Source organism: Triturus cristatus, chromosome 1_2 (assembly GCF_964204655.1).
Source record: "Triturus cristatus chromosome 1_2, aTriCri1.1, whole genome shotgun sequence".
NCBI classification, from domain to species: Eukaryota; Metazoa; Chordata; class Amphibia; order Caudata; family Salamandridae; genus Triturus; species Triturus cristatus.
The window spans coordinates 444081008-444099091 of NC_140580.1; the positions used below are offsets into that span (position 1 = coordinate 444081008).

The 18084-nt window shown below is 42.1% G+C and overlaps 1 long non-coding RNA gene across 2 annotated transcripts in view; it reads left to right on the top strand.

The window, feature by feature from the left end:
• Positions 1-18084, top strand: part of LOC146867466 (uncharacterized) — a 221335-nt gene that overhangs the window by 166910 nt on the left and 36341 nt on the right. The window contains exon 3 of one of the 2 annotated variants that reach the window (XR_014961695.1): positions 10380-11254. The exons of the other annotated variant lie outside the window; for it this stretch is intronic. This is a non-coding gene — a long non-coding RNA (uncharacterized LOC146867466). Of the gene's footprint in view, positions 1-10379; positions 11255-18084 lie in introns of those variants that run through there. 2 annotated transcript variants of the gene reach the window in all.

An 18084-nucleotide genomic window follows, 5' to 3' on the forward strand; every position in this document is an offset into this window, starting at 1 on the left:
ATCAGTTCTGCAAAGGTTTCTTTCATTAGGATTTCCAGCCCTACCCCAGGCAATGTGCCTAGGTCATTGCTACCACAGTGCACAATCATGAGGTGAGGAGTTTGGGAATCTACAAAGGATTTAACCAAAGCCAGAAACTGATTAAACTTTAACCCTCTCTGGGCAAACCAAGTAATCTGCACATTTGGCAAACCCTATCAATACCTCTCTTTTTTGCAGCCTCTTTTGCCTAATCGATATAGCTGTGGCCCACAATCCATACTTTAAGCATTTTGAAGTGAAGGAGAAATAGTAGTCAGGAGAAGGCAGGAGCTGAGTGAGGTAGTTTTCCAAAGGAATCAAAATCGATGCCAGTGCACAGCCTCCTGTTTTAATTAATGGTTAAATCAATATTGTTAAACTGGATGTGCTCCTGGGGTATCGCTCTCTGATCGTGAGCGTGGCCAAATACTCTCTTGATAGTTCAGCCCTGAAGACTGGGCTGAATCCCCCTAGGCACAATTCTTCACCCTATGAAAGAAGGGTTTAAATCCTTTTGTATTTGATGGTAAAAAAACAATAGTCGAAGTTTGCAATCCAATGGTTTTATTTAATGGACTTAATTTCAATCCATCATCGTGCCGGTTCAATGGCGATAATCATAATCCATTTGTCTCCTCAAATATTATCCCATGCATTTCAGGCATGGTGCCCTTCATCAGAGATCACTCTATAATTAAACAAAATATGCAATGATGCAGTGAGGAAACCATCCTTATGAATGAAATTGAAAGTACACAAATGTGTTATTAAACTAATGTGAACAAACATCTTCGGTTCATCATGTTAAGTGCATGGTGCTGGAAAGAAAAGGGACTCATAATATCGTAGGATATGGTATTCAAGGGTAAATGGGGGCAAATAAGCGTAAAAATCGGTTAGTGCTCCGAGGGTGGTCATAGTAAAACCATTGCGGTTAATCAAGTAAATAAAGTTGCGTTGCATGGATGCGTTGGGAGAACCAAAATGAAAATGAAATATGGCGTTACTCTATTCAAACGTGCTCAGTGCTCCAAGGGTGTTCATAGTAAACCAGTACGGTTAATCAAGTAAATACAGTCGCATTGCGGTGGTGCGATGAGAGAACCAAACTGGAAATTAAATAAAGACGTGCTCTGAAAAACCGGCGTGACTCTGTTAAAACGTGATAGTCCCAGTAACCTATTTATAGATGAACGTTTAAGCCTTAAAAGCGTTCAATCGAGCAGTCAATGAAAATAAATGGATAGTCTCGCTAATCCGAATTTACTTGTTGTGTTATGTATCCCGGATCCAAAGGAAGAGCATTTGAAATGGAAGTGTTTAAAAAAGAAAAGAAATAAAAGATATATTTTATTGGATGCTGTCAGCATGAAAGTGAATACAATTAGGTAGTGTGTTGGATGCCTGAGAAAGAAGTTTTATTATTGGCTGTTGTTTAAGAAAATAAATGTTATGCAGACATGGATATGCTTTTGAGTGTGTGAAGTAAACCACACCTGCTGTATTTTATTTGGAAGCAGCATTTTCCTTCTAGAATGTGCTGTGAACTTGTAACTTACTGGTTCCACTGGGTTGCTAGGTACACTGATCTTAGACCGTATTGGGGGAAGGGTGTTAAAGAGACAGAACATTTTTTTAAAGTTGAGGAGTGATGACACAATGTAAGTAATGGCAAGTTTTAATTTCCAACTCAGGACTATGTAATAAACTGTTGTGTAGTATTTACATTTCATAATAATGAAGCTAGATATCAGTTTGAACTCCTGTTTTTTCGCAATTACTTAGCGATGATCGCTAACACATAGATAGGAATCTATTTTAGAAAGAGAGGGTAAGGGTTAACGGATACTAACCATTCACAAGAGGAGATAGTGTAGTCTAAAATGAAAGACATGATTTCATTTGCTGTCTTTCTCATGATAATAGAGTGGAAAGTTGAAGAGGTTGCCATTTAAGACTTGCTTTGTGTGAGAGTGGTGTACCATTCTTGTTATTAGTTTTTACAAATCTTAGCAGTGTCATCCAAACTATGCAGAAAGAGCTAAAACAACAATATAATCTACAAACTGAATTCAGTTGTATGCATATAACTTTGTAATTATTTTAAAAATGTACATTAGGAATGAAGATGTATATGGGAGTTTGATTAAAAGGAGTATCACAGTGATGAGAAAAACTATATGAGATTTACTGTATCTATTAGAGGGCATGTGTTTAAGAGGTGGTAATTGACGCCGCTTGTCGGAAGACGATCTTTTGTTCTTACGAGTTTCATTGATAAAGATTAGATCGCTGCACTTAGGTTTAGGCCACCCCTATTTTTAAAACATTTTAATTGTAATATGTGATTGCCATTTAGTAAACTTGCTTTTCTTGTTAATTGTATTTGCCTGATTGTTACCTGCTTACTTGCACTATAAAAAAGGAAACCATTGGAACACTTTGTTACTTCTTTTAAAAATCACTGTAATTGCCGCTTTGTACCAGCTCAGACATGGCGCTGGTCTAAACGCTCCGCTATTGACGTCCCCACGCTCACGATCACGTGACTCGTGAGTTTAACGGGAGCCTATCAGCTCGCACCGGCCTCAACTTTGACTGCCGGATGCAAGCGCGCGCGCGCAGCGGGCGCGCCTGAGGCGCGCCAGAGGCAAGCCCGTCTGCGCCCGTCCGCGCCCTGCCGTGCCCAGTGCCAGGGAGACTTTCTTCACACTGTACTGTAAAACCTATTATCATCAAATCTTCTGCGACGAATTTGAAGTCTTTGCGAGTCCAGGCCTCTTCCAAATGCACCACAGCCACATGTCTACAGCAAAGATTTGTATGTGATAACTGCCATTTCGCATTTGGCCGCAGTCTTAAAAAACGACAGAGGTACTTAGGACGGTCCACTGCAAAGAATACGTCATCTCTAGGAGTAGACAAGGCTTTCCACTTCTGGAGCATAAACTGTCGCTCACTCCCGAAAAATAGGGCTCATATTTATGACTTTTTACTTTCAAGAAAACCGGATGCCCTGTACCTTACGGAAACTTGGCTCCACGATGGTTCTGGACCAGATATTGCTGAGGCCCTTCCTCCTGATTATGTCTTCGTCAGGAGTGATAGGAGTACGGGAAGGGGCGGCGGAATAGGGATTATTTTTAAATCGGGCTATTCTTGTAAATTTGAGTCCCAACCCTTCCCAGGTTGTGAGGCCGCCCTATTTGGATTTGCCCTTTCTCCGCAACTTACTATCTCTGGTCTTCTCATTTACCGCCCCCCTGGATATGCAAAACCTTGGTCATCGTCACTGCCAGATTTAATTGCCCCCTTTATTTTACATGCTACAAATTTTTTGATTTTGGGTGATTTTAATCTGCATTTGGAAGACCCTATGAATTCAGATAGTACTACTCTCATAGCCAACCTGGAAGCCCTTGGTTTATCTCTTCATAACAAGGGCTCTACACATCAAGTAGGGCATCTATTAGATCCTATTTTTTCGAATCTTTCATTTGTATGTAACTACCCAGCTCTGCCTCTAAGTTGGTCTGACCATTACGCGGTCCTTTTTCAACTCAAGGTTCTTGATCCCCCAACGTCCAGGCCATTACATGAATCTAGGAATAAGAGACCCTGGCATAAGTTGAACCTAGACACGTTAAACAATCTTCTGGAAGGGAATATTCCAGATTCAACACTTCCACTTATTCCTTTAAACAAGGCAATATCAAACTGGTTACTTTCCTCTGTAAATCTCTGTTTGCCTCTCTCGTTGAAAACTTGTTCTTCCCATCGGACTCCTGTTCCATGGTTTAATGAAGATCTGAAGAGCTTAAAATCACAATGCAAAGGTTTGGAAAGGAAGTGGCGGAAATTGTATGATTCCAATTGTAAAATTGATTACAAGACTGCCCTTCACAAATACCACGCAGCTTGTAAGGCAGCAAGAGCTTTGCATATTTCCAAAACCATCACTAATGCATTGAACAAACCTCAAGTGTTGTTCTCAGTGGTCAAAAAATTATCCGGGGCAAATACTCTTCCTGCACCCCCTGCCCTGGATATTACTAAATGCAACAATATTGCTAATTTTTTCACTGAAAAAGTGAAAATAATATATAGCAAATTTGTTCCTACCCTGCCCCAGGACTCAAATCTCTCTGTTACAGGTATGAGTAGAGGGCAAAGGGTCCCCGATTCTAACATAATGAAAATTTCATAGTGGCCTCTCCTCAATGAGGAATCATTTAATTATTGTCTATCCAGGGTAAACTCGGGCTCCCCTTTGGATCCTCTGCCTGCCAACATTCTAAAATTACTTTCTCCACCCATATTGAGTCTTTGTAGAGATCTCCTAAATGCATCAATACGTGAATCACATGTTCCTACGGACTGGAAACACGCAATGGTGATTCCGTTACTAAAAAAACCTAATGCTGATCCTTCGGTTTTGGCAAATTTCCGCCCCATTTCACTTCTACCAGTACTCTCTAAAATCTTGGAAAAGCACATCAACTTTCATTTAACCACCCACATTGAAAAATCGGGATATCTGCACCCCTCCCAATCAGGTTTCAGAATGCACCACTCTACTGAAACTACCCTTTTGGGAGTAACTGAAAAATTGCGGCAATGTTTAGATCGGGGTGAGACCATGGCGCTCATTTTATTAGATCTGAGCGCAGCTTTTGACACCGTATCTCACCCTATCTTGCTGCATTCTCTTCAGTTAGCAGGTGTGGAAGGTTCAGCTCTGCTTTGGCTGTCTTCTTTTCTGAGTGACCGTTCATTTCAGGTCTTTTCTCCTGGGGTTTGTTCCACCTCTTGAGTTTCTGCATATGGAGTTCCCCAGGGCTCTACTTTGAGTCCACTACTTTTTAAAATCTATGTGCGTCCCCTTGCTACCATCGTTGAGGACGCAGGACTCACCCTATACTCCTATGCAGATGATACTCAAATTATCTTTTCATTATCCTCCTCTAAAGACAACACGATATCCTCGTTACGGAACGGCCTACTCCAACTTTCGAAATGGATGAATACCAACTGCTTGAAATTAAACGGGGATAAAACGGAGGTTATCATCTTGGGAAAAGATAAACATCTCTGGAACCACTCTCACTGGCCTCAAGAAATGGGTCCATTTCCCCAGCCGGTCACCCAAGCCTGTAATCTAGGCTTCATCATTGACAGCCAACTCTCTATGAGACAACAAGCAGTAAATACAGTTGGAACTTGTTTTTCCATATTACGATGGCTGCGGAAAATAATTGGGATACTTCCTTTTACAACACAAAGAACTGTAGTTCAGTCCCTTATAATGTCCCGATTGGATTACGGGAATATTCTCTACTTTGGTTGCAATAAGGAACCTGTTAGGAAACTGCAGATGGTTCAACATTCTGCTGCACGTCTTCTTTGTCATATTGCGCGACGAGACTCAGTTACCCCTTTCCTGCAGGATCTTCATTGGCTCTGCGTTAATAACCGCATTAAATTCAAAGCTCTTTGCCATATTTTTAAAATTAAACAAGGTGCAGCTCCAGTATACTTGAGAGAACTTATCTGCCCTTATATACCACACCGCGCTTTGCGTTCCTCTACCCAGGGTAATCTAACACTTCCCAGGTTTAAATTGACAAGAATGGGTGGACGCTCTTTCTCATACTTTGGTCCAAAACTTTGGAATTCTCTTCCTAATCATGTGAAGTCGGAATCCTCCTATCTAAAATTTCGCCGAGATATTAAGACATGGCTCTTCATTCAGCAAATGGCTTGAATTACCTAGTCTAACTTAAGACTCATTGCGCCGGGAAACCCTATCAGGGTAGCTGTGCGCCCAATAAATGTAATAATAATAATAATAAGAGGTTAGTGATGAATGTTTTGGGAAGTAAGAGAAAAATGAATTAGTGCCTGTTTATTCCATTGTGTATTTTATTGAAAAATAACAGTAAAGTTTTGTGGAAAGTTGCAACGAGGAACTAAGAATGTTTCAAATGTCTAAACAGCATGTGGAGAATAAATACACCTGTCCTTTTCATTCTGGGAGTTGTAGTACTTTTTCTTACATTATTAAACAGGAATAGTGTAGTGAGAAATAAAAGATGAGAACATGTTGTCTGCCTGTATGTGAATTAGAAAGAAGTAATAATTGTTAGGTATGTATTGGGAAGTGTTTGTCAAAGTGGTTTTGATCTTCTATGACTATTTTGCTAATGCCTAGATGGTGAGATATGATGTTTGTGCTTACACGTAGCTTTATATACAGTGGGACTTTTGAGTTTGCTTTAAGATGCAGAGAGGTATATATTTTGGGAAAGATGGTTTGAAGGTTTACATCTATTAAGAAATCGCATATATGTTTGCATGGGGATCTATGTTCAATAAGGCTGATGAAAATGTTATGTATATGGTGAGGGTACTGTTTTTCTTTAAACATGGTTTGTTTAAACTAGAGAAGGAGCAATAGTGCAGAATGCCTCAAGAGTTCTTGTGCTAGCTTCATTTCGAGTGTAACTTTTATTTAAGATATGCTGAATATATGGTTTAGAAGCAGAAGAAGAATTTAAGAAATAATGTAGGTATTCCATTTGCAAAAGGTTTTGTGCTTTGAAAAATTTCAAAATGTTGTTTTCTGTTTTAGAAACTTACTGATTCATGTGCATGCTCAGTTACAAAGCAATGTATGTTTCTAGAGGGCCATGTATGCAATTATATATCAATTGTGATACCAAGATTTCACTCACACAGCTCAGAAGAGAAGCATGTATACAGTAAAACAGGCTGTTTGATACTGACAGAAGGAGATAACCAATAATTCAGAGATATAGTGACAACTGTTATGTATTTGACAGCAATGAAGGTACTTTCCCAGTTGAAGGGGGATGGGAGCACACTGTTTCACCTCCCAGCACAGTTCGCCCCTTAGCATTGTGGTAAATGCAGTTCAGTCTAGATGCTTACTTGCATTTTTGTTGAAGTGTTTCACTAAAGTTGGTGCAGGTTAGTGCTATGAATCTCTAGACACATAGGTTTCTGGATATTATCCTTCATCAGTAGAGATAGAAATGAAATTCTGGGGCTGCTGAGAAACCTGCCACAATCCTCTCAGGCCTCTGTACCTCTCCCTGTTGCATAGGTGCATCTCCAAGAGCTCGTCAGCTCAGTGGCTCAAGGGAGCCTTTTTAAACAGAAGGGGGATGGGGGCACACTGCTTCACCTCCCAGCACAGTTGGCCCTTTAGCATTCTGTTAAATGCAGCTCAGTTGAAATGCTTACTTGAACCACTGAGCTGATGAGCTCTTGGAGATGCACCTATGCGCCAGGGAGAGGTACCGAGACCTGAGAGGTTTGTTGCAGCTTTCTCAGCAACCCCAGATGAATTTTGTTTGTATCTCTACTGATGAAGGATAATATCAAGAAACATGTGTCTAGAGATTAACAGCACTAACCTGCGCCAACTTTGGTAAAACACTTCAACAAAAATTCAAGCAAGCATTTAAACTTAACTGCATTTACCAGGATGCTAAGGGGCAAACTCTGCTGGGAGGTGTAGCAGTGTGCTCCCATCCCCCTTCTGTTTAAAAAAGCTCCCTTGAGCCACTGAGCTGATGAGCTCTTGGAGATGCACCTGTGCACCAGGGATATGCACAGAGACCTGAGAGGATTGGCAGCTTTCTCAGCAACCCAAGAATTTCGTCTTTTATATCTGCTGATGAAGGATATTATCCAGAAACACACATATCTAGAGATTAACAGCACTAACCTGCACCAACTTTGGTGAAACACTTCAACAAAAATTCAAATAAGCATTTAAACTGAACTGCCTTTACTAGGATGCTAAGGGGCAAACTGTGCAGGGAGGTGGAGCAGTGTGCTCTCATCCCTCTTCTGTACTTTCTCAGTTAGTCGGGCAGTATTCAGTCACCCATGGAATCACCCAGCCATTACGCAGGCAGTCATCAAATCAGTTATTCAGTATCCATGTAATTATTCAATTATCCAGAAACTATACATGCACACTTGCAATCGGGCAGGCAGGCAGAAATGTTGTAGTCATTGAAGTATGATGCAGGCACTACATACACATTCATCTAATCACCTAGGTACTATCTATTGCGTTATGCAATTAACAAGTCTGTAACTATGCAATCACTATAACATTTGCGCAGGACCTATGCAGCTATCTAAACACTCACAACCCATTCAGTCATTGAAATACTGAGGCACACACGGGCACTGATGAAACTCTCAGGTTCTACTCATGCACTCACGTAATTACATAGAGGGTACCATTGTAGTAAACCTATCACCCATCCAGTACCTGTGCAGTTATTTAATTACTGAGCAAATAGGTTTGCACTAATACAATCACCCCAGCATAATACTTACTTTCATCCAATCTCTAAAGCTTTAACAACGGAATCATACAGTCACTCAGACACAAGTCATGCACTCGTCCAATTAGGTAGGCACTACTGATGCACTTATTCCATTTTCTGGGCACTACTCGTATAGTTATGTAAGTATCCAGACACTACTAGTTCAGTCAACTAAAAATACATGGGCAGTACTCAATCGCTGAAACACTATTCATCTACTCATCCAATATGCTAGGTGCTATGCATGGGCTTAAACAATCATGTATGCACTATACATGCATTGCATAAATCACCTATATACTATGTATGCATTCTTGCAATCACCAAGGCACTAGAGTTGCATTCATTTAATCATCCTACCAGTATCTATGCATGTATTGAATTGCTGATGCATTAGTCACACACTTGTCGAATCATTCAGACTGTACTCATTCCGTCATCCAAACATCCAGATACTAGTGGTATACTGTTGCAAACATGCCGGCAGTAAGTATGCAGATATGGAATGACCCATGGAGTTATGACATAGTCAGGGAATCATCTAGGCACTAATTGTATCCTCAAGGAACCACCTAGGCCCTACCTATGCACTTATTCAATCATCCAGGGAGTATTGATATATTAAACTACAAACCCATGTATTTACATGTTTTACTGAGGAATATGTAGTCTTTAAACAATATGAGTGATGGGTTTTCTACAATGGTACTCTCTAAATAATTACATGAGTGCATGAGTAGAGCCTGAGTGTTTCATCAGTGCACGTGTATGCCTCAGTATTTCAATGTCTGCATGGGTTGTAAGTGGGTGTTTAGATGGCTGCATAGGTTCTGCACCAATATTATAATGATTGCATAGTTATAGCCTTGTAAATTGTATGTTACATTTTAAAAAGGGTAGAAGAAGGAGAGATGCAATAAAACAGAAAGAACAAGTTGTGAGAGAAGTTGATAAGGCCTTTGCTTTTAAGAGGAAGCTTTTCATTTTGATACTAAATAGAATGAAGACTCTTGGCAAAATAGTGATTTGCATAAGGAGACAAAACCAGAAGAAAAGATTAGTGAATAGAAGTAACTGTTGTACAGTTTTTAGTGGATAATGGATACACACTTCTTGTACATAGGCTTTCTTTAATGAAAAAAAAGATATCCAGTATAACAAATTAGTTCATGCTGTTGATTAAAGAGGACGATGTTATCAAATGAAGAATGGTAGTCCTATAGCAAAAGAGGTGATGGTATCTAGAAATGTAGAAGAGGTTTTTGCAGAAGAGGTTCGAGGAAGGCGTTGTCTGGGTGCTGTATTCAAATGGAACTGTAGTACTGTTTCTAGTATTGGACAGCAATCTATTAAGAAAATTCCTACGTATCTTTCCAAGGCGAAGTTTAAGACACAATATAAGTTATACCATTCAACAATGTGAACTTTAGGTAGGAGGCTGTATTATGTGAAAACTCTTGCTTTATGTTTAGGAGGCATAAGTAGATGCATGGTAGTGTGCCAAATGTAGAAAAGGTTTGTGGTGATGTGCAGTTTCGTTTCTTTGGTCCTGAGCAGGGTTCTAGGGAAAATGAAGTTGTTAAGAGGAGGAGTTGCAGAACAAGACACATATATCACAGATGATAGTTTTAAAAAATAAATTACAAAATGTAACACAGTGTTCTGTAAAAAACCAAGGTATGTTTGTATATGTTGTTAATGCAGTTACTAGAAGATTTAAACACAGACTGCTGACTTATATTTAAAAAGTGTACAATTTTATTATGATAACTGGCAAACGTTACCTGTGTATTTATTTGTAGAGAGATAGTTTGACTTGTCTGTACGGCAAGTTATATGTAAGTAGTGTTAGAATAAATTGGAAGATAATAAAATGAACAACACGTAGATATTGGATACCCATTTTGTAAGATAATAAAATGCCTGTTAATGTAGAAAAACTATGAAGGTCAAAAATAAAAAGAAATCAACATTTATTATTATTTCCAGCAGTGCGAAGGGCTGTTATGGACTGCTCTCCAGCACTAACTGCAACTCCACAATCCATGCAGTATGACGCAATCAGGGAAAACTGTGAAGCCAAATCTTGAAGCTGAGATTGGACTTTTGAATGGACTCTCTGCTTCGGTGTTGTTGTGCTGCTATTGAAGTCAAGGGTCTTTCAGCTTTGCGGTGCCTTCTTGCTGCTTACTATGAACTTGTCTTATGAAATGTGCAAAAAATATAAAAGGGGGAAAAATCCACCATGTACGATTTTTGGCAGTATTGCAAATAGCTGCAACACACTGCTCACCAGCTGTTATAACAGCAGTACAGATCATGCAATATGTGGCCATTCTTGAAAACTCTGGAGCCATATTTGTTTTAGTAGTCTGAACCTCTAAAGGGACTGTCTGGCTGGGAATTGTTGCTGCTGCCACTGATGTAGATGGTCCTCCAGCTTCCTTCTGATTGATCAGCAGTTGGAGAAGTTTTCTATGAAAAGTTTTAAGATGATGGAACATGAACATATTCCCACATGAGTCTAAAACAAGTCTCCAGCCAAAATCTACCACCTGGTCAAAGTAAACTTCTGGAAAAGAAGATTCAATAAGGAGGAGTGGGTGTACATGTCCTATTGATTTTACTTATCAGTATATTATCCAATGATATTCCTTACTTCCCTAGTGATGTGATGTTTTCAGATTGTGCATTGCACTAGTTTGGCAACAGTTTTAATTACCCATCAGTTTGTGTAACAATGGGTAGATAGATGTGTGTTTGTTGGTAGTTATGTTGTATTTGTGAGTTCAGATGTTGAGTTATTTTTTTTAATTGTTGTTTTTGTTAAATGTATTGTTAAAATAAATTTAAACAATTATGTTATTAAACGGCTAGACTCAAACTTTTTGTAAAATATGTCTATATATCTGTTTTTCACTTTGTCCTTTGTATTGGTGACTACTGATGTCATTGTGACCTCTGGTGTTGCTGTGAAGAACAAAAATGCATTTTTGATTTAGTTATTTCGACAAATGAATACAAAGGGAAAAGTAAACTTAGTATCTTACTAAATAGTTACACTGAAACCTTATGTAAAATATGTCTATATATGTGTTTTACAATTTGTTAAAAACACCCGATATTCGCAGTCTGTCCTTGGCAGTGTCACTCATAGAATCATACGGGCACTCTCTGTGCAATCATCAAGGACGTCCTTTCTGCATCAGTCTACAAACGTGCCTCCCGGTATAGTACTAGTTGTGGGATAAAGTCCCCTTGGCTATTGAGGGTATTTGGGGGCCAAGTATCCCTCTTTCTACCTCCAGCAAGTTCCACACAGTCAGTTTGCAAAGAGGTATTCTGTGGCCACACCCCCTTTCTGCACCTCTGTGCAAACAAGTCTACTGGCACACTACTGGCTGGGGAATAAAGTTGTCCTGGATGCTAAAGGACCTTGGGAACCAAGAAGCCCTCTGTGTACTTTCTATGAGTCCTACTCAGCAGGATTTCTGAAAGCTAGTCAGAGGCCCCACCCCCTTTCCACACCATTCTGCAAAGACCATTGCTACTTAAACAAACATGGCAATGCACTGAAAAAAACAAAGGTTACAGGGCTGTTGTAGTTAGGAAATAGAATTTAAAAAACCTTAGAAATTCACTGAAAAAAAACAAAGGTCACAGGAACGCCATAGTTAGGCTCAAGTTTCACACAAAACTAGAAAAATTCAGCAGTTCTAGTTAGCGGATATAACTATAACTCGCGCCCCCGCAATGCACTGCTTATGACCTCACATATTATATCATACATGACATGGTCAGTGGCATCACTGGTGACATCATTCACAGAATCTCTTATGCAGACACTCACATCCCCATGTAACCATTCAAACACCTACTCCAACTTCCACCCTACTATTTTCAAGACCATTAACACACCCATACCAGTATGTACAGACCCTCTCACTGATTCATAGGTCTACACACACATCCACTGAGTCTCCCATACAGCCACTCATACACCCACTCACTCACTAATACAGCCAATGATATATCCATTCATACAGCCATACAGCCACTCACACAGTGTCAGTCACTCATAGAGCTACTCGCACACTTACTCACTCACCTATAGAGTCAATCAGACAGCCAGTTACTCACCTACAAAGTTATACACTCACCCACTCACTTATTCATACAGATACTAACATATAATCACTAGCCCATACAGACCCTCACACACCCACTCACTAACCCATACAGCTGCTATCACAATCCCTCATTCACACATACAGTAACTGATATACTCCAACAATTACGTATACTGCCTTTCACATATCCAGTTACTCACCCATATACCACTGACACATCCATTCACTCACCGACACAGTCATAGACACACTAAGTCACTTATACAAGCTTTCTCTTACAATCACTAACCCATACACTCACTGACTTACGCAGTCACTCATCCATGCAGGCAGTCACATGCCCTCGCACCCACCCACACAGACACTCATACACCCATACAGGTACTCAGGCAACCAATCAATAAACCATACAGCACTTGTACCTACTCACAAACCCATGCAGCCAACTAACAGACTGATACAGACATTCAGAGAACCTAGTCAGTGACCCATACATTCACTGAGACACCTAAACACTCACTTATACAGTCAGTCACGCACCTACTGAATCATCGATACAGCCAATCATACACCTACTGATTCATCAGTACACCTTGGTGTATATATATTTAACACTCATAAACATTTAAAAAACACTCACAGTCACTGGATGATGTCATCAGTGATGTAATTTGAGATGTCATCAGTGATGTCACCGACCATGTCATAAGTGATGTAATATGTGAGGTCATAAGCAGTGCATTGTGGGGCGAGAGTTATAGTTAGCTCAGCTAACTATAACTGCTGAATTTTTCAGTTTTTTTACGAGTGAAACTTGAGTCTAACTATAACGTTCCTGTAACCTTTGTTTTTTTCTGTGAATATATATATATATATATATATATATATCCACTTCGTTTACCCACACAGGTTTCCTCGCGCACTCCCAGAAGGACAAACAGCTTCACCAATGATCGTTTTTTATAATTCCTTTACTTTCAGCATGCCAGATACAAAAAGACAAACTCTACGCGTTTCAGTCTCAGCAGAGACCTTGAGCAAGGTCTCTGCTGAGACTGAAACGCGTAGAGTTTGTCTTTTTGTATCTGGCATGCTGAAAGTAAAGGAATTATAAAAAACGATCATTGGTGAAGCTGTTTGTCCTTCTGGGAGTGCGCGAGGAAACCTGTGTGGGTAAACGAAGTGGATATTACAACGGCTTAACCCTGCCGTACCTCGAACGCACCACCGCAGAGCGCCCATGATTCCTGAAGTGGGTTGTGTTGGAAAAGATATATATATATATATATATATATATATATATATATATATATATATATATATATATATATATATATGCAGACAAAATCCCTTCAAAGAAAAGATCAGAGGACACAGCGTGGATTCTCTTGGCAGTCCTTTATTCACGGTGATGGGCATGATGCATTTCGGCGCATTCGCCTTCCTCAGATGCCTGGTTTCACCTGATTACACTACCTCCCTCCTTTGTATGTTCCACCGCACTCCCATTGGCTGGAGAGCGGCAGGCTCCAATTGCTTGCAGCTGCAGTTCGATGCTGAAGAACACCAAATCCCAGCATGCATTTCTCCGGCAAGTATCGGATGTGGAGCTATGTTGTACTTCTGTGAGCGCTGTTATATCCATCAAGGGAGGGAGAAAACTAATGTTTATCGAGTGTATCTTGCAATGTCGGTGTTCAAGGCTGCCTAGAATCCGCAACGCCTCAACCCCAAGCGCAAAGTCCAAACCAGGCCGTGGCAAGCAGGTACAATGATCCTGTGTCCCCGTATAATGACGGACTGCAATCCGCAGCAGCCTCTTGTTTGGCAAGTTTTCAGGGTGTGCCCGCACAGTCCAATACCTTGGAAATGAAAAGCCACGTTGCCAATATTTTGTGCAGGCCACTTGATAAGGTGGTTCCTCTGTACACGCGCTACTGGCCAGCGCGCGATAATATGCAGACAAAATCCCTTCAAAGAAAAGATCAGAGGACACAGCGTGGATTCTCTTGGCAGTCCTTTATTCACGTGATGGGCATGATGCATTTTGGCGCATTCGCCTTCCTCAGATGCCTGGTTTCACCTGATTACACTACCTCCCTCCTTTGTATGTTCCACCGCACTCCCATTGGCTGGAGAGCGGCAGGCTCCAATTGCTTGCAGCTGCAGTTCGATGCTGAAGAACACCAAATCCCAGCATGCATTTCTCAGGCAAGTATCGGATGTGGAGCTATGTTGTACTTCTGTGAGCGCTGTTATATCCATCAAGGGAGGGAGAAAACTAATGTTTATCGAGTGTATCTTGCAATGTCGGTGTTCAAGGCTGCCTAGAATCCGCAACGCCTCAACCCCAAGCGCAAAGTCCAAACCAGGCCGTGGCAAGCAGGTACAATGATCCTGTGTCCCCGTACAATGACGGACTGCAATCCGCAGCAGCCTCTTGTTTGGCAAGTTTTCAGGGTGTGCCCGCACAGTCCAATACCTTGGAAATGAAAAGCCACGTTGCCAATATTTTGTGCAGGCCACTTGATAAGGCGGTTCCTCTGTACACGCGCTACTGGCCAGCGCGCGATAATATGCAGACAAAATCCCTTCAAAGAAAAGATCAGAGGACACAGCGTGGATTCTCTTGGCAGTCCTTTATTCACGGTGATGGGCATGATGCATTTCGGCGCATTCGCCTTCCTCAGATGCCTGGTTTCACCTGATTACACTACCTCCCTCCTTTGTATGTTCCACCGCACTCCCATTGGCTGGAGAGCGGCAGGCTCCAATTGCTTGCAGCTGCAGTTCGATGCTGAAGAACACCAAATCCCAGCATGCATTTCTCCGGCAAGTATCGGATGTGGAGCTATGTTGTACTTCTGTGAGCGCTGTTATATCCATCAAGGGAGGGAGAAAACTAATGTTTATCGAGTGTATCTTGCAATGTCGGTGTTCAAGGCTGCCTAGAATCCGCAACGCCTCAACCCCAAGCGCAAAGTCCAAACCAGGCCGTGGCAAGCAGGTACAATGATCCTGTGTCCCCGTACAATGACGGACTGCAATCCGCAGCAGCCTCTTGTTTGGCAAGTTTTCAGGGTGTGCCCGCACAGTCCAATACCTTGGAAATGAAAAGCCACGTTGCCAATATTTTGTGCAGGCCACTTGATAAGGCGGTTCCTCTGTACACGCGCTACTGGCCAGCGCGCGATAATATGCAGACAAAATCCCTTCAAAGAAAAGATCAGAGGACACAGCGTGGATTCTCTTGGCAGTCCTTTATTCACGGTGATGGGCATGATGCATTTCGGCGCATTCGCCTTCCTCAGATGCCTGGTTTCACCTGATTACACTACCTCCCTCCTTTGTATGTTCCACCGCACTCCCATTGGCTGGAGAGCGGCAGGCTCCAATTGCTTGCAGCTGCAGTTCGATGCTGAAGAACACCAAATCCCAGCATGCATTTCTCCGGCAAGTATCGGATGTGGAGCTATGTTGTACTTCTGTGAGCGCTGTTATATCCATCAAGGGAGGGAGAAAACTAATGTTTATCGAGTGTATCTTGCAATGTCGGTGTTCAAGGCTGCCTAGAATCCGCAACGCCTCAACCCCAAGCGCAAAGTCCAAACCAGGCCGTGGCAAGCAGGTACAATGATCCTGTGTCCCCGTACAACGACGGACTGCAATCCGCAGCAGCCTCTTGTTTGGCAAGTTTTCAGGGTGTGCCCGCACAGTCCAATACCTTGGAAATGAAAAGCCACGTTGCCAATATTTTGTGCAGGCCACTTGATAAGGCGGTTCCTCTGTACACGCGCTACTGGCCAGCGCGCGATAATATGCAGACAAAATTCCTTCAAAGAAAAGATCAGAGGACACAGCGTGGATTCTCTTGGCAGTCCTTTATTCACGGTGATGGGCATGATGCATTTCGGCGCATTCGCCTTCCTCAGATGCCTGGTTTCACCTGATTACACTACCTCCCTCCTTTGTATGTTCCACCGCACTCCCATTGGCTGGAGAGCGGCAGGCTCCAATTGCTTGCAGCTGCAGTTCGATGCTGAAGAACACCAAATCCCAGCATGCATTTCTCCGGCAAGTATCGGATGTGGAGCTATGTTGTACTTCTGTGAGCGCTGTTATATCCATCAAGGGAGGGAGAAAACTAATGTTTATCGAGTGTATCTTGCAATGTCGGTGTTCAAGGCTGCCTAGAATCCGCAACGCCTCAACCCCAAGCGCAAAGTCCAAACCAGGCCGTGGCAAGCAGGTACAATGATCCTGTGTCCCCGTACAATGACGGACTGCAATCCGCTGCAGCCTCTTGTTTGGCAAGTTTTCAGGGTGTGCCCGCACAGTCCAATACCTTGGAAATGAAAAGCCACGTTGCCAATATTTTGTGCAGGCCACTTGATAAGGCGGTTCCTCTGTACACGCGCTACTGGCCAGCGCGCGATAATATGCAGACAAAATCCCTTCAAAGAAAAGATCAGAGGACACAGCGTGGATTCTCTTGGCAGTCCTTTATTCACGGTGATGGGCATGATGCATTTCGGCGCATTCGCCTTCCTCAGATGCCTGGTTTCACCTGATTACACTACCTCCCTCCTTTGTATGTTCCACCGCACTCCCATTGGCTGGAGAGCGGCAGGCTCCAATTGCTTGCAGCTGCAGTTCGATGCTGAAGAACACCAAATCCCAGCATGCATTTCTCCGGCAAGTATCGGATGTGGAGCTATGTTGTACTTCTGTGAGCGCTGTTATATCCATCAAGGGAGGGAGAAAACTAATGTTTATCGAGTGTATCTTGCAATGTCGGTGTTCAAGGCTGCCTAGAATCCGCAACGCCTCAACCCCAAGCGCAAAGTCCAAACCAGGCCGTGGCAAGCAGGTACAATGATCCTGTGTCCCCGTGCAATGACGGACTGCAATCCGCAGCAGCCTCTTGTTTGGCAAGTTTTCAGGGTGTGCCCGCACAGTCCAATACCTTGGAAATGAAAAGCCACGTTGCCAATATTTTGTGCAGGCCACTTGATAAGGCGGTTCCTCTGTACATATGTACATATATAAGAAGAACTTCGTCAACTGCTGCCACAAACACCGGAAAGACGAAACGGACCCAGATCCATTCAGTGCAAGGTAGTTTTATTCAACCATGGGTGTACCACGCACCGCCATCAAATATATATATGTGTATATATCATAACATAACGTGTATGTGTAAAGCGCACCTTCACCTGTGGGAATTTTAGAGCTGAAGAACAGATGTTTATTGCTCCCCAACTTAATGGTACTCATTTTATCTATCTCAGAAGGATGGAAGGCTGAGCGGACCCGTGCAAATTTGATCCAAACACAGGCCCCTACAGTGGACCCATTAGTCTACTAAGCCACCAGACCTGGCTAATGTATATAAAATACAAATCTCTGATCTGCATGTCACACATTGTGCTTTGCAGGAAGCACATTAACCCAGGAAAATTCCAAACAACGACTTACCTGAACAACGACTTAGCCTTAACCACGCATGTGGTGGTTAAGGCTAAGTCGGTCTAGTGTTCGGGATGGGTGGAGTTGAGAGGAGC